Source organism: Rhyacophila brunnea, unplaced genomic scaffold (genome assembly GCF_057557595.1).
Source record: "Rhyacophila brunnea isolate RB1 unplaced genomic scaffold, BYU_Rbru_1.0 scaffold_3, whole genome shotgun sequence".
Lineage (NCBI taxonomy): Eukaryota > Metazoa > Arthropoda > Insecta > Trichoptera > Rhyacophilidae > Rhyacophila > Rhyacophila brunnea.
This window is the reverse complement of record NW_028232965.1, coordinates 21,892,233-21,911,243: the sequence shown is the minus strand read 5'-3', so window position 1 is coordinate 21,911,243 and position 19,011 is coordinate 21,892,233. Positions and strand designations below refer to the sequence as shown.

General features: G+C 31.4%; 1 protein-coding gene across 2 annotated transcripts in view; it reads right to left on the bottom strand.

Moving 5' to 3' along the window:
* RapGAP1 (Rap GTPase activating protein 1) overlaps nucleotides 1-19,011 on the bottom strand; it is an 848,483-nt gene that overhangs the window by 567,667 nt on the left and 261,805 nt on the right. The window lies entirely within an intron of this gene.

Here is a 19,011-nt window from a genome sequence, read left to right as displayed (position 1 = left end):
ACATGAAAACTCATTGTAATTTTTACTAATGATCAGAACTGCCTTCGTCCATTAGATGGGAATAATTAAGAAATCAGTCGATAATGTCCATCTAAACCTCAACTAATCAATCTGACATGTTTTTATTGTGAGGGAATTGTACCTACGGATAAAGGGATAATTTTATATTGCTGGCTACCCACTCAACTTTCTGGATAAGTAAGCAGCATGGCCCAGCAAGGGTATATAGATGTCTTGCTATTAAGGCCAAAGTACACTGGCAGATTTTCATACGGATCGTCTGCCACGATTGTCCAATCATGAAATGTCAAAAGGATATGCAAAACTTCAATATTAAATATCAATTAATTACAACTACTATTTTGTAAATATTATTTAACAAAAGTATCCAGTACTTAATCGGTTCAGTTTACTGGGAAAACTGGTGCACTGAGAAAATCTGCTAAAAATATGTACGAAAAAGATCCACCTAAGATTCTAGATCCATGAAAAAATTGCACAATTTATATTTATGACCATAAAACTCTAAACCAAACACGCAACAGTGCTGGGAATATTTTATAATAGCATAAACTTCTTTAAAAATGGTAAATTGTTTTGATAAAAATATTTTCTGCAAGTTTATTGGCTCGACTATTACGAAAAATATTTGCTCTCTTAATATTGAATAAAATTAAAATTTAATAAATCATAATGCCACATATAGAAAGCAATTAAGATTGCACAAAGTAAAAGAAAAATACATATTTTGATTTTATTCCGTGAACTCAAAATATAAAACAAACAAAAAAAAATATTGATGATTGTTAAAAAATACCCCAATAATAAAAATGTTCTAGATATTTTATTATGGTCGATTTCACATTTTTCTGATTTGATTTCTCGTATTTACCGTATGGCATTTATTTATATGCCCAGCGGTATTAAAAAATCATTTATTCATGCATGGACTGAATCCGTATTGAAGAAGACAAGACCGTATGTATTCTAGATCGAGATTGCTTTCGACGAAAAGTCATACCGAATGCCTATTACGTATATTAAATTCATACGGTGAGCATAGTTTCATCAGAAATATCAAACCGTAAGCCCAAAGACACAGTAAGTATCAAAATTGTTACAAGAATTCTTTCTATATATTCCCTTATTTTTTTCATTCAAACAAATTAATTTTGCAATAAACTGAACAGATATGAAGGAAGAAAAAGATTTCTCGAACTTTTTTTAAAATTTATTGAGCTGATGAACTGAAATTCACAATAAATTATATTAGAATTATGTGATATTTAAAGCAATGAAACTTCCATTGTAAATGTATCATCGCCATGGATGAGGATTTTTACTCATTACGTCAATGTGTATATGTGGTATAAGAAAAAGTTATTTATAATCAATTCTGGTATCATAAATATTGTGGGCATGAGGAATCGATTGGTGAAGATTATAGATCGATATATCTTTAAACAAAAAGTTGTTTTGTTCTTTGTTTTCATAGATTCAATAGATTTTTTAGTAAAGTTGAGTAATACACTGCGTTGTCTCCGCTTAGTATTGTGTGCCCAAGTAATATTCTCTGGGAAATAGGCAAAACCCCGCTGGGAGTTTGAAGAGAGATATATAAAAAACCAGGGAACACAGAATTAATAGGAACTGAAATACCTAACGAGTGTGGAGAAACAGGCAACCGATTTCGAGTGTGGAAGAATATGGGATAAACTTAAACACCTGTAAAAAAGTCATTCTAAGCTTGTCCTTCATTTTGACAACACTGCTCTCGGTTTATGCACTGACGCTCATTCAATATTTGTGTATTTGAAGGTTGCAACACACACAATAATTGCATGTCTATAATGTGTGTTTTATTTTCATATGACACTCGCACATTCAAAACCCTGCTTCAAATTGTAGTGTATTGGGTTTAGCCATTCTGAATTCTATTTATTAATCTGTTCTGTGATAGAAACCTATATGTATATCATAGGTATATAATATATAACATTATAAATTATTCTAATTATGCCGCGAATTAATTACTGTAACAACATAGAAAATCTACATACGTCATAATATATCAGACACCAACTTATATAGGTCACATTATAATATGTATTGGAATATTACAATTAATACTAAGTATATTATTAACACTGTAAAATGTTTAATTATTATATTATAACAAAAACGATTTTTGTTGACTGATAAAAGTAAATGCGGTTTTTTACTTCCGATTTTACCAAGCAAAACAATCAACAATTGGACAACTAGGAATAACTGTTGCATGAGTAGGATGATAAGCGTTATTTTATATGAAATTAATTTCTTTGATATACCATGACTTTGCTACTATTTGATTTGCTTCAATCATCAAATTAAAGTGGTACACACTTTCGCTGTGTTTAGATAATACAAAAAATAATAATGACTTGGATTGTGGTGAACGACTTTATCTACATAGTACTATACTCTACACTAACTATGTAAAAAGAACTTGTAGAGACAGAAATTGAGAAGACTTGTAGAGAGAGAAGAAAACACAAAAATGTTATTACTCAATTATCAGACCAAAGAGATTAACTTGAACTCATGGATATAGACATAAGAGACTATAAATACGTGATTAATCAATAGGTTGATCTGTCAGAAAGCTTCTTTTAAAAATTATGAATGTGAAGTCATTGAATTTTTGAGTAGTTATTCGAAATTGGACCTGGCAGGAGTCTTCAAATACACTCACTAAGAACAGATGTACATAGTTGTTCTAGCCTAATAGCCCAATTACACATGCGTGGATTTACTGCTGACAATTCGCATTGTCACATTCATTGTCGTGCAAGTTGCAACGCTGTTATTGATCAAAAAAGTTCCGCAGCTTCTGAATTTTCACGCGATAGTTGTAACTTGTGTAATATGTACCTACGCAGGAGGCGTGGTAGAACAACAAACACGTCTCGCTGACACTTGGAAAATAGCGCCTGTTCACATGCACGGATTTACTGCTAGGATAAGTGTTTAAATTATATTTTAAAATTCAGCAAATTCAATAAGGGGGAAATAATATTAACTATAAATATTTGTATTCTATATTTTCGCTATTATTACTATCTGGCACAATATCTTTTAAAAATTAGAGTAGGTAAGTGAAGTCTATATTACATTATTATGTTGTCATTCAAATATATTTTTTAATGATTACCTAATTTTCTATTCAGTATAATATGTTATTTTATTCATAACTATGTTTCCATCAGTGGCGCACCCAGGATTTAATATTGGGGGGGGGCCCAAGGAGGAGAATGTAAATTAGTCCCATAGGCTCTTTTTCTTCTTCACAGCCTAATTTCTCGTTGTCTATTGCACTCAGGGTACCTACACCATGGTCCCCACATCCTGAAACGGGCCCTCAGGCTAGGATATTTGGCGGGCCCCCTACCTACCGCTAAGATTAAAGGCAGTGTGAAACACTACATTAACATTTTTCAAATTGTGTTTTAGTTCAAATTAAGGGTACTTATACAGTGAATTATTGGCGATATTCAATACATCCACTTTAATAATGGAGCTGTCGAGTATCGACACATAATAATCAAAAAATATATTGCACAATTATATAAGTAATTAAAAATGTTCATGGCCATGAAGTATAATAGCGCCGCAGGCGACTTTTTTTACTATTAAAGCTAATTTATGATGTGTGTTTATCTCACTTATCTCGTCAACCTGACACGCCGGGCCTCCCACAGCCCGGGCCCCCAGGCTAAAGCCCTGTCAGCTCTCCCCAGCCATGATCTATACCACTCCGGAATTCGGGGAAATGCGACACCGAGAATTTTTTGACAGTTCCATTAGGGATTGGGTCGCTTAAAAAACCTGACATTAGTGTTTCGAAATTTTTGTGTTAGAAATTAAAATCTAAGAAATTGTTCTATAAAGGTTGCTGGAAAATTACAAATCATTTTTTTGCCAGTGTTTTTATTTGTCTAAGCCCAAAGGTTTATTTGCTTTCAATTTCAATGGTTAAAATCATTCTGATAATTTTCATGTTTGGGGGGTGTCAGGGCCCCTTCTCCCCCCCCTGGGTGAGCCACTGTAACCACCTCACTTCAGTGTGAAAAAGCAAACATTCGTACTTAGCTTGCATAGAAATGCAAAGTTTTTTTTTAAAATGCCTGTTTTTAAAGGTCTGGATTTGATGAAATTTACCATATTGGACTAGTACAGGTTTTAGCACTGCGGTAATGTTTTCGAAACTATAGATTCCCTGTGTAAATAAAACAGTGCGTAGATATAATCAATGTTAGGGTTTTTTGTCTTTGCGAGGGTAACAAATCGTTTAAATGAGCCTAACATCGACGGAGTATCATCCATACAAATTCCTTCATGATATTTTAGATTGTTCTAAATATGAAGAAATAGAATCATAAACATCTTGTCATGTCGTACGCTGGGTGAGTTCTTTGCAGCATAGATATTAATCCACTATTTTGTTTTCATTTATGAAACGAAAACCTGTGAGGCCAACGGTAGACGCGTGCGATCGATTCGGCAACATCGAAATCACATTAGATCTTTCATCGGCTTTCATAATTTCACGAAGGAATTTTTCGGTTTTTGCTATTTCGCGGATTTTTCTGCTTTTATCATTATTTTCGCGGTGCACTTGCAACAAGCCAGCGGTGCACCGGTTAAGAACCACTGGTCTAGAGCCACAATATTTATACTGAATTCCACCGAAAAAAATGTTTTTTTTTTTAATTTACACCACCACCGACTGTGGTGGGCATGGCCCCCACATCATGAATGTTTGGCGGGCCCCCTTACCTATCACCAGGGTTAAGGGGAATGTGATGTTCTACAGTAGTGTTCCCAAATGGTATTCCGTGGATTTATCTATATTGTTAAATAATTCCCTTGAATTCTTGATTTGTCGGACCTCATATCATATTATCGATCGTTATCATACAATGAACCACTGGTCGCGACCCCCTCTTGTGTTAGCCAAGTAGCATTCGACCTTCGATATTGGATAAATAACCATTTTTAATTTTCTATAAACACTAAAAATAATTGTAATATAAAATGATACACGTGAATTAATATCATGTAGTTACGTATATCATATTTTCATCATACTTCATATTTTTTATGTTAATTTTGATGATGTAGTATAGCGCCACATGCGATTTTTTTTATGATATAACAAATTTCTGGTGTGTGTTTATCTCACAATTAGACGAGCCGCCACGCCGGGGCTCTTAAGCCCGGACCCCCAGGCTGTAGCCCTGTCAGCCCATGGTGGTGGGTGTAGTCGTACTTTTCGCCGAATTTTTATCGTCGATTTTGGGTTTTTTAATAGTGAAGTTCCAAAATATTAATTGAAAATGGAAAATAAAGTATTATTGCATTTAACTTATAGGCACACAAACCTATCCAACAGAACACAGATTAATTTCTCGTTTATCGGACTTTTGTCTATTGCACTCGGTGTACACCACTCCGGAATTCGGGTGGACACCGAGAATTTTTTGACATTTCCATTTGAGATTGAGTTTCTAAAAAAACCCGACATTAGTGTTTCGAAATTTTTGTGTTAGAAATTAAAATCTAAGAAATTTTTCTAGAGGGTGCTGGAGAATTTCAAATCCTTTTTTGCCGTGTTTTTATTTGTTTAATCTATTGGCTTTCAATTTCAATATTTTTGGGGGGGGCCAAGGCCCCTTGGCCCCCCCCCCCTGGGTGCGCCACTGGTTTCCATTATACGTTCTATTAAATGATTATACTTAATATACTTTGCCATATATATTTTAAAATTACAATAGTTAGTAGTTCTACTACTTTATTTAGTGTGAATTTAATATAATTTAAATACGATTGCATCTCTAAAGCGTGAAATATAATGAAATTTAAGGACAGTAATGTGTACAATGATAGAAAAATAGCTTCGTGACCAGCATAAATTATGAGAAAAGAAATCTTCATTATAATCAAATTATGATTCAAGAAAGAACTTATCAACACACAATGATTAATTGAATAGACAAGTTGCTATAGAAAATGTAAACAGCGGAAGTTACCACGCTTCTTAGTTTGTCAAATGAATAAAAAAAATACTTCAGAACTAACGAAAAGTTTAAGGTGCAGTCTAAGGTTTTAATTTTGTGAAAATGTTTTATACTCACTCATAAAAGTGTAAGAATGTTAAATATAAGAAGTACTCTATAAAATTGTCTACGCTGTTTTACCGAGAATTGATTTTTTTAACTATTAGAGGTAGTGGATGAAGTAAATAAAAAGGGAAGAGAATGATTAAAATTGTGATTGAAACATCAACCGGGATTTGAACCTGTTTTCTGACATTTGAAAAAAAACCGATATTTAGACCCAAAATTGAGATTGTATTGAATTGCCCGGAATTGGGAGATCCATCAGATATATCGTTTATTTCAGATTTAGAGATACCTAGAGATATTAAAGAAAAATCAGAAATGTGACGATGATTATTTATAAAGGACCACGGCCCACCTTGTTCTGTTGCACCACAAGTGATAATTGCGTGGGATTTTAACCCGTGACTATCGAATACTAGTGTTTTAAATATTACCACTCAGCTACGCTATGCTATGATCTGTCGCCCATAATGGTTTAAATAAAATAATTTAATCCACTATAAAGATGGCTGTTTTATCAATATATTGGAAAGTTAAGAAAACTTACATATTGTATGTGTACGCAATTAATTATGTTGAGTATTCAGAAGTGTTCCCACTGAAACTGATGAATAATAATGAAGGGGGTGCATCTTTTCATGATTATTTGATATATTTTTCAGTATTTGAATAATCACCATATCTTCTCTTTCCTTTCTCAACGTTTGATCTCTTGAGATCTGGCCTCTGAATGAATTGGAAATGTCGAGAAAGAATAACCCACGATGATAGCAAAAATAACGAAAATGGTGTGTTCATCGTCGGTTACCTTTGGGATATGAAAAAAAATGATTTTATTTATTAAATATATAATCAAATATAAACATGTTATTTACGTGTTAAAAATTACTTTTCATATTACAAATATTGTACTGTGTTGACATAAATATATAGGAGTATTTATTTTTAAATCTTGTTAATAAACCTTACAATCTAATAAATTAAAACGTACCCATGTTATATCAGACATTTATTCTAACAACAATCCAATGTTTTATACGATGGATATTTATGTAAGAAGTTTACCTATAATTGAAATTCAATCAATTTGCAGACCGAAGAAAAAATCTCGAGTTAACTTCAGTGATCTAATAAATAATTCATCGAAAGCTTGAACATCGTTTCACTACAATTCCGAAATGAAATTTTGTGGCACACATCCCGGGTATTTTCATGTCACGGTACTACGCCTAAATAATAATATTATTCCGTTTGACCAGTTATTGGGTTTCGTCAAATTTAATGAAAATACGACATGATATCAATCCTTCCTTTTTAAAATGACACAATAATAAATTGGAGAGACAAGTTTACGTTTTTTTTATATTAAATCAAATTGAATCAGGTAATACGATTTAAGTTATTGTTTATTTGTATTTTATCTATTCGGAAGCGGTGCATAATATTATATTTATAGACTAACGAATTCATATAATATATATGATAACTTTGAAGTTCTCAAAATGATATCAATGAAGAATTATACTAGAAAATTAAATTAATATAGCTTAATCAACATACATTTTCACTCGAAAAACTCTCCTTTGTATAGTCTTCAATAAATTTTATTATAAAAGACTTTAAACAAAGCCTCCTCACGCATAAGCAAATAGAATTAAAAACTATATCACATCCATGGTGATATATGGGTCTGAATACTAGGACCTGGCTGCATATATTTGAAATGATGATATTATAAAGTGTTTTCAAAGTCACAAGCGACGAATATCGCACGTGGAGAGTAAGGTACAGGCATGAACTATATCCTTTGTTGTGTTTCCCCTGAAGTAAAATATGTGAAAGTGGGGAGGCTCCTGTCAAATTGATCGGGAAGGAAACATAGAGTAACGTAAACTGTGGTGGTTGGACTTTCGATAAGAGACACATCATCCCAGAGGATAAGGCAGTAGAGGGAACACGTTGCAGATAGAGATTAGTAGAGATGTTTCATGGAGGTGGCCAATACTCACATGTAGTACAAACGAGGAGTGGAATATACTGCTTTACTTTTGGTCTTAAATTATTTTTTATTTCATATTAACATTTAGCTATAAACCACTTATCTTCTACACTTGTAAGTATTACATGTATTATTTATGACGTTTTAATTCCATGCACTTTTCATAAAAAACCAAAAATGTTCAGAAAATCCTTATTTTATAGAGATGGAGCCAAAACACATTACTTATGAAAGTGTAGCAAAAAACAAATCTTCATACAAATTGTGAGGGAATACAAGGGTTTGTGAGTGATGTTGCATAGAAAACTGGCACTTAGGTATGTCAAACTGAAACTTACTTCAACAATTTATAAAGGGATACCACAGAAGGCACGATCTGGTAGAAGTAGAGTTTCTTCAGTATTTGATAAAATCGTTTTAATCAAACATCTATTTTTATTCTCAAATTTATAATAAAGTTACAGATATAAACGTACCTTTTCCTACACCATCCGCCACGTTTCTATATCCGTTATGCGGACGTATACCGTAGCATAATGGACGTTAGGCGCCCTTCAAATCTGTACTGAGAGTATCCCAGGTGCAACTTTCTAAGACCTTGGTTGGCGAGCATTAGTATTCGTGACCTATTCTGATGCAATATATTATAACAGTCAATCCTCGATGAGAAAAGACCGTGTCGTTCTCCATAAAATACTATCATTCAATATCATAAAATGAATATGCCATGATTTTTATTTTCATATTAAGTGGAAACTCTATTCATTTAATCATTATGTTTCACAGATAAGTGGGTACCTATGTGGTTAATCCTCAGCACCTCACTTCAATTAGGTAAATATAAATTAAATTAGAGTATGTATAATTTTCAATTATTAATAACCATGTCCATGCTTTTTCGTACAAAGTGGTTATTAGTAATTTTAAACAATCGCTTTGAGAAAATCATATAAATACATCGTGTCCTCACTGGGATCGAACCCAGAGCTCCCGGATGGAAGGCCAGCACCTTACGCACTGTACCACGAGAGCCGCCTAAATTAGAGTATCATTATTAATAAAAAAGCTAAGTTATCATTCCAACTGTCAATAAAATAGAGTACCTATTAGTGATAGTAGAAATTAGTTAATGATAGGTGTTTCCATTAGTTTATTTGTACATAGTTTACATACAGTAGGTAGATACTACGTACATTTACTACACGAGCTCGACAGACATTGTGACTGCACGTCAATTTGCGCGACAAAAGTGTCACGAAAAAAAGCTGACGAATTAACAATGGCTTTGAAAAAGAAGGCAACTTCCTCCGCATGCGGAACTGGCTCAAGGGAAATACGCGTCACCGGTTGGCCGCCACTTTATTTGCTATGCATTTTCGATACCACTGGAATCTGTTAATTCAGTTAAATTCACCGCAAAAATGTTTACTTAACATATTATCGAAACAATTAATGCGACAGGGTTGAAATTAATTGAACAAAAGAATTTTATCGACTTGAATATTTGTCAAGGATTAATAATTATGTGCTATTATTTTCCAAATGCATAAGTAATGAATAATTTATGAGCTGACGATTGAAGAACTAGAAGTGCACAGGATAGTTGAGTAGGCCGGCTCCACATTTAAATAATATGCGATTGTAAATTCAACATACTTAACTGTTTTCAATTTTGTATGTTTAAATAAGATATTGTTCCTAAATATTTAATTATTACTATCTATTTCATGACTGATATTTCTATTTGAGGTGTCTGATAATAATAACCAACAAGTCCACAATTCAATATAATATATGGTAAAGGACGTTTTGTGCGTCTAGCGTGAGTGGTTGGTTTTAACGTTAGTTTATTTTTGTATAGATTTTTTTTTCTAATTTCTATGAACTATTAACCTTTTGTAAAATTAATAAATGAACATATAAACATTAATTAATATCACTTTAAATAACAAGTTTTTAAACATTTTTTAAAAATGATTTTGACGCATTTTAAAAGTTAGATATATCAATACATATTAATAAACCATTTCTTTTATTCAACGAATAATTCACAAGATTTGAGAATGTAACATTCCATATATTGAACATACATAACTTGAAAACACCTCAGATAACTACTAGAAGAAATCAAAATACGACGCCCGACGGAATTTGAACTCGTATATCCACTACTTGTAGCCTTAATTGGCGCGATCTTTTCAAATGTGATATATATGGTGATAATAGTGAGTATATCTAAGGTGTTTACAAGCTATGTATCTTCAATATGTATTAAGTTGTACATATAATATGCACGTATTTTTATGTTAGATTTTGATCACATAAGTGACTTATTGATTTTTATATTAGACGCCTCGTATTAACTGTGTTATGGAAATGGGAGTTACTGATAATTTGTATTTTACAGGAGAGTAATATGAACTTTTGCATTGACTAGACCAAAAATAGTTGTATTTTCAAGGTAGGTTTAGGTAAGTCACACGAAAACAAAGATATATTTATATGAAAACAATAAAAATTTATACATATGAGTCCATTATTTTAGGAATACAATTATTACAACTTTTCATATATATCATAATATAGTGATGCTCTAGTGTGATTACAAGAGAATAATGAGAATAATTGGATATAATTAATAATTACTCAGTCATGACATGACAATATGCCGAAACGCTACAAAGACAAATGAAATAGAAATGTGTGAAAGAATAATGAAACTTTACATGTATGTTATAGAATCAAATACAATGGCTAGAACAGTAAGTCAATTGAAAGAAAAATTTTGTGTTCCGTTCTGTATACTCTTGTCAAAAGATCTACCAATTATTATCAAATTTAAAAAGAAAACACCACTATAATACGTATGTAAGTAATTTTGCTAATAGACGAAAACTGTTGAAAGCATTTGACGCATTGTAAACTGGAGCTTCTGAACATGTAGTAATAATATCTGTAAAATACAAAATAATAACACACCATAAAAAATCACTAATCAGTGACGTTCTTCTAAATTTGGTCTTAAATAATATATCAATTCACTACATACGCTACTTCTAACTAACATTCATTCGTGGTTATATTAAATAGGAAAATTTACTTCTATCTTTATCTTTAGAATTTTGATACATACATTACATAAAAAAATATATCTATATGTAACCTAGTTACTAAATAAGTAGTATTTAACTTGCACCCCTTAGAATTTTCCACCACTATTCATGGCACTACTTACCAAGCCCCGCGGGACATCACTGGTAAGCAACTTAAGGCTATACCTCAGTTGAGGCATGGTCTAAAAGGATCGTGGCGAGGCGATGCGCGGATTGCGGGTCGCGGGTGCAAGTGACGCATGCCGAACGAAATATAATTTGTCATATAAATCCAACATGCGTCCATTTAATGTTCTGTCAGTATGCGCGTACACAAAGCGCTTAACGTCAGCGGACAGCAGAGCCAGTCCAAAAACAAACATTTTCTTTCTTAACCTTCTTCTTTAAGCACTACGGTGCATGGTTGCAGCATCAGTCCCGTGCGGCTCCGTCTCGGGACGGAATGAGCACTTAAAATTACTTCTTTCAGACACGTTTAAAGCGTCATAGAAAGCGGCCGTGCATATCCACGGTTGTGCATATATGACGGGTGGTGGTGGGCACTTTAACGTATGTTCTAATAATATATTCATTGACATGTTTTCTTTTTCAAGTAAATGGGTAACGTTTGTAGTCATCTTTACACGATTTAAGATTTAATACCCCCGTCGCCATCACGAAACAAATTGACGTGTTCCCAGCTCGTCGTTCTCTTTCCGAATGCCAGCGAGTTCAAAATTTCGTCGCGCCTATAGTTGAAAATTATTTGCCGTTTAACACATAATATATATAAAATTAAAAATATATTATAATTAATTTCCATGTTAAGAAAATCCTTGTTTTTATTCTTTTTTAACTGTATTTAGATTAAATTCCGACCTTATATTTTACTTACTACGTATTTACATACTTATGAACGGTAAAAGATTGCATACAAATTAACAACTGAGTAAAATGTTAAATTTTCACATAAAACAATAAAACACCTGCTTTTGACAGCTTAAAACTTTTTATTTTGCAACGTTATTTGTTAAAACGAAAACAAATGTTATTCCTGAAAATTACAGGTGTAATGGGAAAATACAGAAAATATTGAATCTTTAAAAAATACCAAATACAATAATTCACAAATTGAAAGTTTTATGCGGTCGGGGCATCTCAAAGTTTGAGAATGCGAAACGGAGAGAAGTAAAATCACAATCTGAGTAAACAATGACTCAATCCATCTTCTACAAAGTCAACAAAGTAACAATAAACTTATTGTACATTGTTGTTAAGAAGACAATTTCAGATAAATATTTGATATCACCTTTGTTCGAAGCGAAACTTGTAAAATTTGATGTTAATAACTTACATAAGATCACAATAATAATACGTAGTGACACCTCACCCTTTTCAGCACTTATTGAAGAAGAGGGATCACAGACAAATGAGAAAGATAAGGTGAGGATTCATACTATTGTTAAATCACAGATGGATGACATAAAGTGGCCAAATAGCCCACGTTTATTGAGGTATTAATTATTATAGGTTACACATTTATTTAGATTGAATAGTTTACTTAATAGTTAGCGGTTAGACAACTATGTCTTGATCGCGATTGTCAGAATGCTCTAAATTCTACAGGATGTCAGCAAAAAAGATACGTTCTGAACGCATAATATATTTTATTACTCCAAAGAGATAAAGACGGGTGATTATGGTAAAAAGAGAAAACTTGTAGAGACTACAGGCATCAGGTACCCTTAATATTAATACTGAAATATGTTAATTATTATATACACATAAACTTATAACTTGGTACCTATATTGTTTTTATAAATCTGCAGGAAATAGATAAAAGAGAAAAGTTTAAATATTATACAATATAGAAGATAAGTACATCAATTTATATTCACGGAATTAAAACAATGAACGATTTAATGTATCGCCTCAATTAATAAGGCTCACTTTTTACGTCAGAATTTGATGGTGAAATGTAGCATTTCATAGCAAAGACAATGGTAAAAATGTTAAATGCAAAAGAAAGTGGTTTAATCTAGATTAATTAGCTATTGAAAACTTTATTTTCTTTGTTCACAAAAAATAACTATTGATTGACTTTGAAAACGGAAACTGTGTATTTATAAAAATAGTTTTGACCTAATTTGATAATTCAATGATAAAATAAGCTAATCAAATCACTTGGTCTTATTGTTTAAACTAATTAAAAACCTATAAGACATTTTATAAAATATAAAATAAATTATCACGAAGTTGATATGGTAAAAAATTATTATGTAAGTATTTATTTCCCACCTTGTATACAATATAATCTATTTCAAATATTATTATAATAATATATTACATAACATCGTATTAATTACAAGTTTCTCTTTCAAAGTTTTGAGCCCTGTTACGTTGAAAGCCCCTCGACAAAATCTTCCTTCTTGACACTTAGCTAATGCATATTACGTAGTCTCAACACTCTCAACACATGACCACAATAAATAATTACTAATATCGATCGAATCTTGCGCCAACTAATTAAATCCATTATCGCGAAGACAGTTATGCAACAAGTTAATTACTAATTTTCCAACAATAACAATAATAGATCTATATTTGATCTTAAATTACCTAATATTTGAATAGTATTATAACTTAAAAAATATACATATTTACTTTAAATGAGTTGAATGAACTTTACAAGTATTTAATTCAGTCCTTACTACTATTATGGAGTTAATGTTCCTACCAATTAAAAAAGTTAAATTAGCGTTTTAACTCATAAACGAAATATATCCTTGAACATCATACTAATACGGTGGTTTTCAAACTTTTTCGTTTCACAGCGCCATTTCGTGTTTACTTATTATTTTTGAAGATGCTGTAACAAAAATGTAATTAGTGTGATAGATAATTCTTAAACAGCTTATAGCCCCGTATTCCACGTAATTTCTCAACTTTTGAAATTAAATTATATAAAGTTACCTAGTGTAAATGCCACGCCGTTTTATTTTTAGTTTTTAGCTTCATACATAGACAACGCTTGTTAGCGCCGCAGGCAAAAAAAACGTCGACTTCGTGGATTTACTCTGAATAGTTGTATAATTTTCATTCTTTTTTTTAATTTGCCTCTTTCGAGCATCGCACAATCTCCTAGCTATACGGAACGTTACTGCAACTGCCCATAATGCTCTATAATCCATGTAAACGTCTCCATACTATTTCCTGTATAGTATTTTTGAAACTAGTTGCTAATAATGAGATAAGTATTGTTAAAATATAAAATTATTTCCAGAGAGGAAGCATTGAAGATCACAAATTGATAAAGTCTTGAATAGCACTGCAGGTACGAAGAGAGTTTTTTTTTTTTACCAAGAATCAATCATTTGTCGAACGCATTGGATTCTTATTTTGAACCAATCATACAGTAAAAATGCAATAATATGTAAATTATATCACACACGCTACACCCACAGTTGAGTGGTAGTTTTGAACTCATGGGTTATGGGATGATTATTATTATCGAATAACGATAATCGCCAGAATATTTTACTTTACCTATCCTGTAATCTAAAAATAATGCGACTATATCGACAATAATGCAAAATCACGATATTTATTAGGAATAATATAATATCATCTTTAGTACCTAAATTAAACAACTGACATAAATTTAAGTGGTTTTAGTGATTTACAGTATTACTGGGTACGCGATTAAGTATGTACTGTAAATTGTATTTATTGAAGTTATTGAGTCAAGCACTTGTAATGTAATTCCAACTGATGTCCGTTCAAAAGGCCTGCAATGTATTAATTAACACAAATCCTTTACAGATACATAATTATATATCGTACTACAACTTTGCATATAATCACTTCCTTAGTTATCAGTTATTATTTTAAAATATGATTGTAATTTTTAGCGTAATGAATCCATAACTATCATCATTTTAAATCTAAAAAATATTTACCGGACGGTTATTAAAATAAAACTGATAACCTAATAGAACTCAAAATCACCGTACAATCCACCTCGTACATCACAAACGCAAGGCGAAAATAAGTTACGGGAGACGTCCGCTGGTTTTAAAGTATGGGGTGTCTCGGGAGTATTCGACCTAGACTAACCTCGCCACCCACTCAAGTGTGCTTCGATTAATTCTACTAAGTTTAATTCTTAATATTGTTCATGGAAAAGAGGACCTAAAAATGGAAGAAAATAAAAGAAAAATAAATTACAACATTCTCTCGCTCACCGAATGATGCCGCAAATTTTAAAGCATTCAAATTTACCATTAATTGTGGCGACCAATTCTTCTTGTTATGTCCTGCCCGTGGAAAAGATACCCCATATACTCTCTCTATCACGCTTTGGCCATCGTGATAGCCATTTTATTGACTTTAAAATATATCATCGATATTGTAGCTGGATACAACGACTAAAATTGAAGGGGTTATTGCAAGACAATGATATGCCACATAATTACGAATTTGTTGATTTTGAATAAAACCAATTCCCAGACTCACGTTTTACTTAACGGCCCACGTGCTCGTCGTAGGTCAAAATTGAGTTTTTATTGTATTTTCAAACCATGATCCTGGACACTCCTTAAACGTTGTAGATAATCTATTTATATAATTTTGAAGCCTTATTATCCTTTATAGTTATTTTAAACATTTGATGACTGCATAAAGTATTTTTGTTACATAAAATAGTATTCTTTTAAACCTCTCGCTCTAATGTTTTAGAATATAGTCATATTTCGGTGCATAACTGTGCAGTGGTGTTAAGATTTTTTACGTTTATTAATTTTTAAACGCATTTATGAAACCATTAGTATAATTTATTACGAGATAATTTTTGTAAAATATTCACGATAAAAAATTATATTGATAATCTCTGTGATCCCAAATTTGACAAGAATTAGGCATTTTATTATTCAAAAAATCGGCAAGATTAACACATTTGAAGATGATTCTAAAGATACTTATTATAAGCTATTTCTTTGACAATTCAAGTGTGATAAACATCTTATGAATAATGATTGCTTTATAATAATTATTGACCTAAGAATAAGGTAGTATTTTTTTGAAATACGACATTTCTTTTGTCATTCCCTAGTGGTTAAGCTACAACATACGGCCGTAGCCATAAATTAACAAACTATAATTGAAGTAGGGAGTAAAATGATATTGACGCGCGTGTTTGAACATGTACCGTTTAAGAAAAATAAAAAATAAATCGGTTAGGTACATGTTCAAACACGCGCGTTAATATAATTTTACTCCCTACTTTAAGCCTTTACTACCCCCTTAAGACACTTTTTTTTTTAAATACACAGGTGTCTCAATAATTATGATCAAGTTCTTACAAATTCAAATTTTGCTATAAAAATAGTTATAAAAATAATATGATATGCCATGCCAGACAAAATTGATATCGGGTAGTCATTCACGCCCTCTGCTCCAAACAGAATAATTAGATGTGAGATATATCGAACATTTTAATAAGGATAGTAATTTTTCCTGTTACAGTAGTGAACGAACAAGAACATTAAATTGCTCATATCTCCAAACTATGTTTCTGTGGCATATCATTGTCTTGCAATAACCCCTTCAATTAAGACGCCACAAAATTGGAACCGAAAGACTTGATAAAACTGACAAATGTTATTTTAGTTCCATCTATTGACTATATTTATTTATAAAATATGCAAAATAATTTTAATCAATGCAAAGAATTTTAAGTCGTTATTTGAATAGTTATGTACCTGTATATGTTCGTTTAATAAGTAGTTACTTAAAGAAAATGTTAAAAACTATTATTACTTTAAGTCCCGCTGTATCGTTGTAGATATAAGTTTTAGTTTTAGGTATAGACAATTCTATATAATGTAGTAAGAATTAATATTATACAAAGTTTGTTTAAGATATTTTAAAGATATGAAAAACCTAATAACTTTACTAACAAAACCGTTTTAAATGTCAGAAACTGAAGATTGATAAAAGTTAAAGAGAGATTAAATACAACACCAGTTCATTCTGAATTTAATACAATTCGGAAGTGCTCAATTTGTATACAAGAATTTGCCAACAACAAAAAAAAACTCCGAAGAAAAAGATTATAGAGCCTAACTTAAATTCGAGACCGTCGAAATGAAGTGAAGTTACGTAAGCCTATCTATCACTCGCGACTTTGCAAAGAAGATCCTTCACCAGAGATAACCTTTGCACTTTAACAAACTGTTAAATGTCTTAAATTGCGTTAAGTCAGATCTCTCGGTTCAGATAAATGCGAACTTTCGGTACCTACATCTAATAGATTTTTATTTCGTGATACGTAAACAATAATTATGTATGATATGTTTACTTATTGAAGGCATATAGTTGTCTCGTATCCGTCGTATGTGTATAATGAAGGAAAATAGTTTTGAAGCCTATTATTCTATTAAACACAGCGTAATTACTAAAATTATATTCAACGTTCTTTCTCAATTCTTCAATTCTGACAGCTAAGTCAAACAAAAGAAATTAAAACCAAATCCAAAATATTATGTAAACTTTATCTGTCGTGAAAATTTAAATTTGGAATTGGCAGTAAATGTAATTTGAACAAACAAACTTTGTATTTTGTAAATGAATGTAGTTAGATGGCAGTTTGGGGCCAAGTAGGAAAAGGAAATCAAACAAACATATTTTGACTAACATAATATTATATACCTAATATATATTATTTTATTATATATTATATTATCGTATATTTTGTAATATTTTGACATATTTAGTAGTGCAGTGTAAGCGTTTTAAATCGAAATACTTAGATACTTATGTCAAAATACAAAAAATACACAATAAAAACTAAAAATGTAATATTTAAATGAAAATGAATAGTCTTATACGCACATATTCAACAAACATTATTATAATCACATATATGATTGACGCGTTACAAAATAACTAAAGTTTATAATGATACACCGAGAATCGAGTTCTGCCACAATTTGTGCAAACAGAACTATCCACTTCAAATACAGAAAATGCATTTACTCACTTGTAGCAACAGTCATTTAATGGCAAAGCAAATACTGTGAAAGGATTTTAATGTAGACATCTATCTGATTGCATTTCTCATTCAACAAGACTTTCATCTGTTTGATCTAGCTAGAATGCAATAATTACATATTATCTGATTTTGTGAAGATTTATCAAACCCCAGGGAAAATATTCCAATAGACGTTTTACTAAAAGTAGTTTATAACTACCAACTTTCTTTTTTGGTCATATAATGCAATTTAAAAAGAGTTATTATAATATTAAAAATACAATATTAATTTAAACTTTTAAACATATATTATTTAAACAAACAAACCTTTTCATTTTACCGAGTTAGAAATCTGTAAAAAATCTACAAAGATGTGTATAATACCCACTTAATAGTTTAATAAAGTATTTGAGAATCTAACATTCTTTATATTGAACATATATAATTCGAAATCATCTTAGAATAATAATAATCATTAGAATAATTCTTTGAAAAAAATACGACGCCCGACGGGACATGAACCCGTATCCGCTGGATTCACATCTATGTACTTTACCAATTAAGCCACGGGCATCCTATCTAATTACAACGAAATTAACTACTTGTTTTTACACATTGAAATGATTATCAAATTGCGTCAACTTTGACTATCGGCTTTTGTGTTTTAAATATGTGTATCAAATAAGTGCCCTAATTACTGATGGACATCCGGATCACTCCAATTTT